At 50.8% G+C, this 9827-nt stretch overlaps 1 pseudogene; it reads right to left on the bottom strand.

Annotated features, from left to right (window-relative positions):
* Positions 1 to 9086: 9086 nt before the first annotated feature.
* On the bottom strand, positions 9087 to 9293 carry LOC142255444 (U2 spliceosomal RNA; annotated as a pseudogene).
* Between the last annotated feature and the right edge of the window lie 534 nt (positions 9294 to 9827).

Below are 9827 nucleotides of genomic sequence, written 5' to 3'. Positions count from 1 at the left end.
CGTCCTTGTCCCAGCGCAGCGTTCAGTTATCCATTCAGCAAACCTTTGAACGCAGGCGCAAATACACTGCCAACACCCCACATGCCACAGTTCTAAATGCTAACATTTCGCGACTGCTTGCGCTGGAAAAGTTGCCTTTTAGGCTGGTGGAGACAGAAGCATTCCGCGATCTGATGGCGGCAGCTGTCCCACGTTACTCGGTCCCCAGCCGCCACTATTTCTCCCGGTGTGCCGTCCCCGCGTTGCAAAACCACGTGTCACAAAACATCACACGTGCCCTGAACAACGCTGTTTCACCCAAAGTCCACCTAACCACAGACACGTGGACAAGTGCTTGTGGGCAAGGCCGCTACATCTCGTTGACGGCACACTGGGTTAATATTGTGGAAGCTGGGACCCAGTCTGAGCGAGGGATGGAACACGTCCTTCCCACACCAAGGTTTGCAGGCCCTACCTCAGTCAGTGTTTCACCCACACTCTACAGCTCCGGAATGTCATGCTCTTCAGCCTCCTCCACCTCCTGCGCATCCTCATCCACTGTACCCTCCACACCAGTCCCAAGCTGGAAGCACTGCAGCACTGCCTCGGCGAAGCGGCAACAGGCTGTGCTGAAGCTAATCTGCATAGGTGACAAACCCCACAATGCAGAAGAGCTGTGGACAGCTCTGAAACAGCAGGCAGATCACTGGCTCACACCTCTGAACCTAAAGCCAGGAAAGGTCGTGTGTGACAATGGCCGGAACCTGGTGGCGGCTTTGAGGCGAGGCCAGCTGACACATGTTCCATGCGTGGCCCATGTGCTCAACCTCGTGGTTCAGCGGTTTCTAAAGTCATACCCAGAGCTGTCTGATCTGCTGGTAAAAGTTCGCCGCCTGTCTGCACATTTTCGAAAGTCACCTACTGCTTCAGCCGGCCTTGCCGGCTTTCAGCGCAGTTTGCATCTTCCGGCTCACAGACTGGTGTGTGATGTCCCCACGCGTTGGAATTCAACTCTGCACATGTTGGTCAGGATATGTGAGCAGAAGAGGGCAGTTGTTGAGTACCTGCATCACCTAAGCCGTCGGGAAATGGGTCAAACTCCACACATAACACCTGAGGAGTGGAGATGGATGTCCGACCTATGTACCATCCTCCAAAACTTTGAGGACTCCACCAAGATGGTGAGTGGTGATGACGCCATTATTAGCGTCACCATACCGCTACTCTGCCTTCTAAAACGGTCTCTGCTCAAAACCAAACATGATGCATTGCAGGCGGAGCGCGATGAGTTGCAGCAAGAAACAGTAGTGGGTGTGGGTGATAACACACAGCCCAGCCTCGTCTCATCACAACGTGCAGTGGAGGACTATGACGAGGAGGAGGATGAAGACATGGAGCAAATCTCCGGCCAAATTGAGGATATGACATGCACACCAGTCATATCCTCGGTTCAGCGTGGCTGGCCAGAGGACAGGGTAGATGAGGAGGAGGAGGAGGAGGAGGAGGAGGACAGCATGTTCAGTCAACGTGTTGGTCAGGCTACTGAAGTCCTGGCTGTTAAGAGTCTGGCGCACATGGCTGACTTTATGGTAAGCTGCCTGTCTCGTGACCCTCGCGTTAAGAACATCTTGGCCGACAATCATTACTGGTTGGTAACACTGTTAGACCCACGCTACAAGGAGAACTTTATGTCTCTTATTCCCGAGGCGGAGAGGTCAACCAAAATGCAGCAGTTCCGGAAGGCCATAGTCACGGAAGTAGGCAAAGCATTCCCCTCACAAAACGCTAGCGGCATAGGTCAGGAATCAGTGGACAACCAAGGCGTACAGCCGAGAGAGGCACAAGTCCAATCCGCCAGAGGTAGGGGAACAGTCTTTAAGATGTGGGACAGTTTTCTCAGCCCCTCACGTACCACAGCCCCTGAGGTGCGGGGTAGTGCCACAAGAAATCCTAAGTTTGCCCAGATGCTCAAGGAGTACCTTGCAGATCGAACAACTGTACTCCGACATTCCTCTGTGCCTTACAATTATTGGGTATCCAAGGTGGACACGTGGCATGAATTGGCTCTCTACGCCTTGGAAGTCCTGGCCTGCCCTGCCGCTAGCGTTTTGTCAGAGCGTGTTTTTAGTGCCGCAGGTGGAATCATTACAGATAAACGCACCCGCCTGTCAACTGAAAATGCTGACAGGCTGACTCTGATCAAGATGAACAAGGGTTGGATTGGGCCAGACTTCACCACACCACCAGCAAATGAGAGCGGAATTTAAAGTTTGTAACGGGAATTTGCCATGTACCTCCAGTCACCCATGGGTACACACTTCTGGACTTTGGATAATCGCTGGACTGCTCCTCCTTCTCCTCATGCGCCACCATGATGACCGTTACAAGAGTTAGGCCTTTGTTTCAGGTATACCCCCAGTGGTAAATTTTTTCGCCCATTCTTTGCAGAATGGACATAACAACGACAGGAGACCCGCTCCTTTGCAATGGGAACAATGTTTTGAGGCCCTCATGCACGTCTCTATGCAGGGACAACGTGGAGCCTCCCAATTTTTGGCTGCCCTGCCAAAGGGCTATACTATAATACACCCACTTCCTGACAATGGACACTTAATGTTTTGAGGCCCTCATGCACGTCTCTATCCAGGGACAACGTGGAGCCTCCCAATTTTTGGCTGCCCTGCCAAAGGGCTATACTACAAAAGACCCACTTCCTGACAATGGACACTTAATGTTTTGAGGCCCTCATGCACGTCTCTATCCAGGGACAACGTGGAGCCTCCTAATTTTTGGCTGCCCTGCCTAAGGGCTATACTATAATACACCCACTTCCTGACAATGGACACTTAATGTTTTGAGGCCCTCATGCACGTCTCTATCCAGGGACAACGTGGAGCCTCCCAATTTTTGGCTGCCCTGCCAAAGGGCTATACTATAATACACCCACTTCCTGACAATGGACACTTAATGTTTTGAGGCCCTCATGCACGTCTCTATCCAGGGACAACGTGGAGCCTCCCAATTTTTGGCTGCCCTGCCAAAGGGCTATACTACAAAAGACCCACTTCCTTCCAATGGGCACTTCAGGTTTACAGGCCCTCATGCACGTCTCTATCCAGGGACAACGTGGAGCCTCCCAATTTTTGGCTGCCCTGCCTAAGGGCTATACTATAATACACCCACTTCCTGACAATGGACACTTAATGTTTTGAGGCCCTCATGCATGTCTCTATCCAGGGACAACGTGGAGCCTCCCAATTTTTGGCTGCCCTGCCAAAGGGCTATACTACAAAAGACCCACTTCCTTCCAATGGGCACTTCAGGTTTACAGGCCCTCATGCACGTCTCTATCCAGGGACAACGTGGAGCCTCCCAATTTTTGGCTGCCCTGCCAAAGGGCTATACTACAAAAGACCCACTTCCTTCCAATGGGCACTTCAGGTTTACAGGCCCTCATGCACGTCTCTATCCAGGGACAACGTGGAGCCTCCCAATTTTTGGCTGCCCTGCCTAAGGGCTATACTATAATACACCCACTTCCTGACACTGGACACTTAATGTTTTGAGGCCCTCATGCACGTCTCTATCCAGGGACAACGTGGAGCCTCCCAATTTTTGGCTGCCCTGCCTAAGGGCTATACTACAATAGACCCACTTCCTTACAATGGGCACTTCAGGTTTACAGGCCATCATGCACGTCTGTATGCAGGGGCATTGGTGAACCTCTCAATTTTGGACTGCCCTGGCAAAGGAAAATACTACAAAGACTCAGTTCCTCAAAATGGGCACATTAGACTCAGAGGCCTTTATGTACGTCTCTTCTCAGGGACATCGGAGTGCCACACAATGTTTTACGTAAAATCTTTCATGTATTGATCTCAAAAAGTAACATACATTAGCTCTATCTCACTATTGGGTATGTGCCCTTAACATTTCCGCTATGAAAAATCATTTTGGTGTCATTTTGGAAGGTTTTCTGGTGAGTCCGTAAAAATGGCGTAAAACGCGGACAAAATTATTCAAAGCTGTGACTTTTGAGTGATAAATGCTTCAAGGGGTCTTCCCCATGCTGTTGCCATGTCATTTGAGCACTCTTCGGAGACTTTTGTGCCATTTTTAGGGTTTCTACATGCTGCCGGTGGTCATTTCACAAAAATACTCGGGTCTCCCATAGGATAACATTGGGCTCGGTGCTCGGGCCGAGTACACGAGTATCTTGGGAGGCTCGGCCCGAGCTTCGAGCACCCGAGCTTTTTAGTACTCGCTCATCACTACTAATAAACCTAAAAAATAAAAATAAATTGAATAAAAATCATGAATGTTGTGTTATAACAGGAAATTCGGTGTAAGAATGAATATCCGGGATGAGAGTTCAGCGAATGAGTTATAGAAATTGTTACAAAAAGGAGTGTGTACGGTTTATGCGTAAATTTTCAGAATGCGTACATGAAAATTATATGTATGTGAGAATGTCCCCCATGCTTTGTAAAAAGTTATTTATGAAAATGTAAATAAAATATATAAAAATGCCTAATTATTTATAATTTATGAGAAAGATATATATGTATGGAAGAATGTTATAAGGTGTCCAAGAACCATAAAGAAAAAGGGTGCATATATAATGTTAGAGGTCTAGAGTTCCACCAGGCTATATCACCCCTAAAGAAATAGAAAGAAGACCTTACTACCTGTGTACCCCAAAAAAAGCTATATTTCTTAGCCAGGATTATGGTGGAGATATGCACAAGTGAAATAAGAATATAAAGTAATACAATAAGATTATAAAACCAATATGTGTGCATTCATGCACCACCCGGTACGCTACCCTTGCCAAATTGCTCACTCTAGATCCCCACACGATCCATGAAGCCGTTCCCCTGGTCACACCGCCTGCTGCCGGTTCCCACTCATCCCTGGGGGAGTTAGGCGAGTGGTATCGAGAGCTACATGTCGGCACTGATGATACCCCCATACACCACAAGGAAGGGGTATACCGGGTGGTACAGGAGTATGAGCGGGTTTTTAGCAAGCACCCTCTAGATTTTGGGCAGATTAAAGGGGTTCAACACCACATCCCTACCGGTACACACTCCCCTATTAAAGAGAGATACAGGCCTATTCCCCCTGCGCACTACCAATGCGCCAAAGACATATTGAGGAACATGAAGGAGGCAGGGGTTATTAGGGACAGCTGTAGTCCCTGGGCCGCTCCGTTGGTGCTGGTTAAGAAGAAGGATGGCACCATGCGGATGTGTGTGGATTACCGGAAGATTAACCAGATAACGCATAAGGATGCTTACCCTCTGCCCCGCATCAAAGAGTCCCTGGCCTCGCTGAGAACCGCTAACTACTTCTCCACCCTTGACCTCACCAGCGGGTACTGGCAGGTGGCCGTGGCACCGGAAGACCGAGAGAAGACTGCCTATGGGACCGTTTTGCTGTACTTGGATGATGTGATTGTGTACTCACAGACGTATGAAGCCCACCTGGAGCACCTAGCCGAGGTGTTCGCGTCCCTTGCCAAGTATGGGATGAAGTTGAAGCCCTCAAAGTGTCATCTGCTGAAACCCAGAGTGCAGTACCTAGGACATGTGGTTGGTGCGGAAGGTGTCGCCCCCAACCCCGAGAAGATCACCGCCATCCAAGACTGGCCGAGACCGACCACAGTGAGGGAAGTGAGGCAGTTTCTGGGCCTGGTGGGATATTACCGTCGCTTCATTAAGGGGTACACAAAGATGGCTGCCCCCATGCAAGACCTCCTCGTAGGACAGACCAAGGGTGGTAGATCCCTAGTAGCCCCATTGGTGTGGGAAGAAAAGCATGAGGAATCCTTCCGCCAGCTGAGAACAGCCCTGACCGGAGAGGAAATCCTAGCGTACCCTGACTACAGCCGCCCATTCATCCTCTACACCGACGCCAGCAATGTGGGCTTGGGGGCTGTTCTATCCCAGGTCCAAGACAGAAGGGAAAAGGTAATAGCTTATGCTAGCCGAAAACTCCGACCGACTGAGAGGAACCCTGAGAACTACATCTCCTTCAAGCTTGAGCTCTTGGCACTGGTGTGGGCTATCACCGAGCGGTTCCGCCATTACCTGGCAGCAGCCAAGTTCACCGCGTACACAGACAATAACCTGCTGACCCATCTAGATATGGCCAAGCTGGGCGCGTTGGAGCAGCGGTGGGTGACCAGGTTAGCCAACTACGATTTCACCATCAAGTACCGGGCCGGCCGTACCAACGTCAATGCCAATGCACTCTCCCGGATGCCCCACCTGTCGGAAGAGGGGCCAGAGGATGATGACCTCGAAGAGATCGAGTTGCCTGCATTTCACCGGCCATTCACTGAGAAGGTGCACGTCTACCAACAACGGGTGAACCTGGATCCGCTGCCCCGACAGGACTGGCAGGAAGCTCAGGACCAGGCACCTGCTGTCCGCCTGGTCAAGACTCTAGTGGAACAGGGTTCTGCTGGGATAGACCCTGCTGCCCCTGCCGAAGCCCAACGTCTGTGGCAAGAACGGACCCGGCTATACCTACACCAGGGGAAGTTGTATCGCGAGCTGATTAATCCAAAGACTCACGAGAAGATCCGCCAGCTGGTGATTCCCCAGGCTAACGTGCCCACCGTCCTGCAAGCATACCATGATGGTGCAGTGCACTTCGGGTGGAAGAAGCTAGAGATGTTGTTAAGAGAGCGGTTCTATTGGAGTGGAATGCGGGAATCTGTGGAGGCCTGGTGCCGAGAATGTGGCCCTTGCGCATTGAGAAGGAAGGACGAGGCCAGCCAGAAGGCACCCCTACACCCGATCATTACACACCAACCGCTGGAGCTGGTTGCCCTTGACCATGTAAAGCTCACCCCCAGCCGAAGTGGGTACACCTACGCTCTGACCATCGTAGACCACTACTCGAGGTTCCTGGTGGTTGTCCCAGTTAAGGACTTAACCGGCCGCACCGCTGCTAAGGCTTTCCAGGCTTATTTCTGTTGACCGCATTGGTACCCGGAGAGGGTGCTTACCGACCAGGAGAGGCTGATTTGGGAGGATGGGCCTGGAGGAAAGGGATGGCCTAGGCCCGCCACTACCGTAACCGGTGGCGATCCTCCGGGGGTTCAGGGGTCCCCTTGGACGTGGGCCCCCTGAAAGAGACAGAACCCGCTCGGGCAACTTGGTGCTGGACTGGGGTCAAGGGGTGCTGCCCGCTTCTTAGGGGCAGCATCAGGGCCAGGTTGTTTGGGTGGGAGAAGAGCGGAAGCTGTACCGTTGTAAAATGTTTATGATGCTTTTACATGTTTTACCGTTTTATTCTTTTTCAGTTGTGAAAATAAAACCGGTGATGGACGGGCAGCCCGCGGACGGTCTGCATTTTGCTATAGGGGAATGTGGCGCCCTGGACAAGCCAGGTCGTCACAGGTACTACACCAACACACTCTACACTCCGGCTAGGCACACCGAAGCTAAACACAAATCCTAGTTGCCTTCCTCCAGGGGCTGATGTCCACACCAGGGGGTGGGCCAGGCGGTTGATCCCACCCACCGAGGAGTTCACAGTCCTGGAGGCGGGAAAAGGAGTCAGATTAGAGATCAGTTTTGGAGTTAGAGAAGTGAAGAGGAGAGGAGACTGACCGTGTCCGGGTGTGTGGCCCGGGCACTCAGCAAGGTTGGCAGACGGTGGTAACCTTCTGCAGGAGAGGCTGATTGGAGTGAACCGTACGGACCGGGGATGGGCGGTGGCCCGCCGGTACCAGATCGGGGAGTGAAGAGAAGCCAGCACCATCCGGCAGGGCCTACGGACCCCGACCAGGCTAGGAGTCGCCGTAAAACCGGTCAAATCCGTTAGCGACAGGAACCTCCAGGGTTTCCCAGCAGTCAAGACCCGATTGAAGGCAACAGCTCACACCGTAGAGGGAAGCACAGTCACCGCCAAGGCTACAGTTCCCAGGGCCAGAGCCTGCGGGCAAAAGGGGCTCCCTCAGCATCCATCCAAGCTGGGGAGCGGGTTACCGGTGGGAAGAGTGCTAGATTTTGGGGGAATAAAAGGGGTCCAACACCACATCCCCACAGGTGCACACCCACCCATCAAAGAGAGCTATAAGCCAATACCACCTTCACATTGCCAGTGTACCAAGGACATGTTGAGCAACATGAAGCCGGCTGGGGTTATCCGTGACAGTTGTAGCCTTTGGGCAGCTCTGTTGATCCTGTTAAAAAAGAAGGACGGCACCACTCCCCGTATTGAGGAATTGCTAGCTGCATTGAGAACTGCAAAATATTTTTCTACCCTTGATCTCACTAGTCACTATTGGCAAGTGTCCGTTGCTGAGGCAGACCGGGAGAAGACCGCCTTCGCCACCCCTATGGGTCTCTGCGAGTTCAAAAGCATGCCCTTCGAGCTGTGCAATGCGCCAGGAACCTTCCAGAGGCTGATGGAATGCTGCTTGGGACAAGATTTTAGGGTGTATAAAAAGGGAGATTAGATCCCGTGATCCCAACGTATTGTTACACCTCTATAAATCACTTGTAAGGCTACATCTGGAATATGGGAACCAGTTTTGGGCTCCACATTTTAAAAAGGACATTCAGAAGTTAGAGTCAGTTCAAAGGTGGGCAACTAGACTACTACAAGGAATGGAAGGCCTCCCATATGATGACAAGTTGAAAAAGTTATTAAGTGATTATTGGCTGCAATGGGGCTTTCTGGCTGGTGCCAGCCTCTCTTCTTAGCACACAGGAACCACAATCCCTACACCATGCTTCAATGGATTCTCTCATCCCAGCCCAGTAAAACTACATATTTTACACAGTCATAAGCAGCCAAAAGGGATCTATTCTATTCAATTGCAAATGATCTAGATAAGACTGAGAATAAGATACTGCACGGGACATAGCAGAGTTGGTCAAGTTGAGTGGAGATGAGTTTGCTATTTGGCACAGCTTTTTGCATCAATAAAGCAAGTAAAAGGTGTGAAAGATAAAAAAAAGGGTGAAAGTGTGAAAAGTGAATTGGCCAAATTGAGGTGCATATAAAGTTTTTGCTTTCTTTCAATTCACTAATGGGGCTCATTTGAATCAGGTGAATTGAGTTCTGCTTTTGGAAACTGGGTTAAGAAGGGGTGCACCGGTCCTGGAGGTACTGCAATACCAGGTCAATGCGTGGAGTGGACAGAGCAAGATTTTTTCCATCTCCTTGTTCTAAAAATCCATTTAATATATGGTCCCCAGAGAGGGGACGTATCAGATATTAAACTGATAAGAACAGATTTAATTTTTTTTTTTTTCTGTTTATCAGTAGGACTTCAAAATAACAAAGGTGATCGCCTCCCGTTGCCTGGGAACCGTCCAGGCACAAGAGGGCTATGTGTCACCAGAAGGCGCACACACTTCCTCAAGGCCGGCAGACGTGCAATCCCAGGCACCTTCCAGTACCGACCAAGGTAGCGTCCTCCGAAACTACACTTGATCTTAGCCAAAAGGCCGAGAAGCTATAACCCGAATTGGTTACGGCCTTGAGTGGCACCCTGGCCTATACCGGACACATCTTAGGGAGAGGGAGACAAACCCACGCCTACAGAAGACATTTTGTCACCCAAGCCAACCCTTGAAAAGGCTGTTTTGCAGAGCAAAAACAAGAAGAATGGTGCTTTTTGCAGCCGCCGCCCACTGCAATGAATCTGAATAACTCCTCCTTTTGGACACAAGCACCTCCCCTCCCCCTTGCAGTCTTTCCAATTCATGATACAAAAAGACGGACGGACAGGACAGGACAGGACAGGCTGCCTGACTTTCCGTCACTGCCACCCTTTGCCATCCTTGTCCGTAGAAAGCCCTTTCATCATCCCCAAACCCTAA

This window comes from Anomaloglossus baeobatrachus, chromosome 10, assembly GCF_048569485.1.
Source record: "Anomaloglossus baeobatrachus isolate aAnoBae1 chromosome 10, aAnoBae1.hap1, whole genome shotgun sequence".
In the NCBI taxonomy this organism is placed as follows: Eukaryota; Metazoa; Chordata; class Amphibia; order Anura; family Aromobatidae; genus Anomaloglossus; species Anomaloglossus baeobatrachus.
Note: the sequence above shows the minus strand (reverse complement) of the source record. Positions and strands in the feature narration are given on the sequence as shown.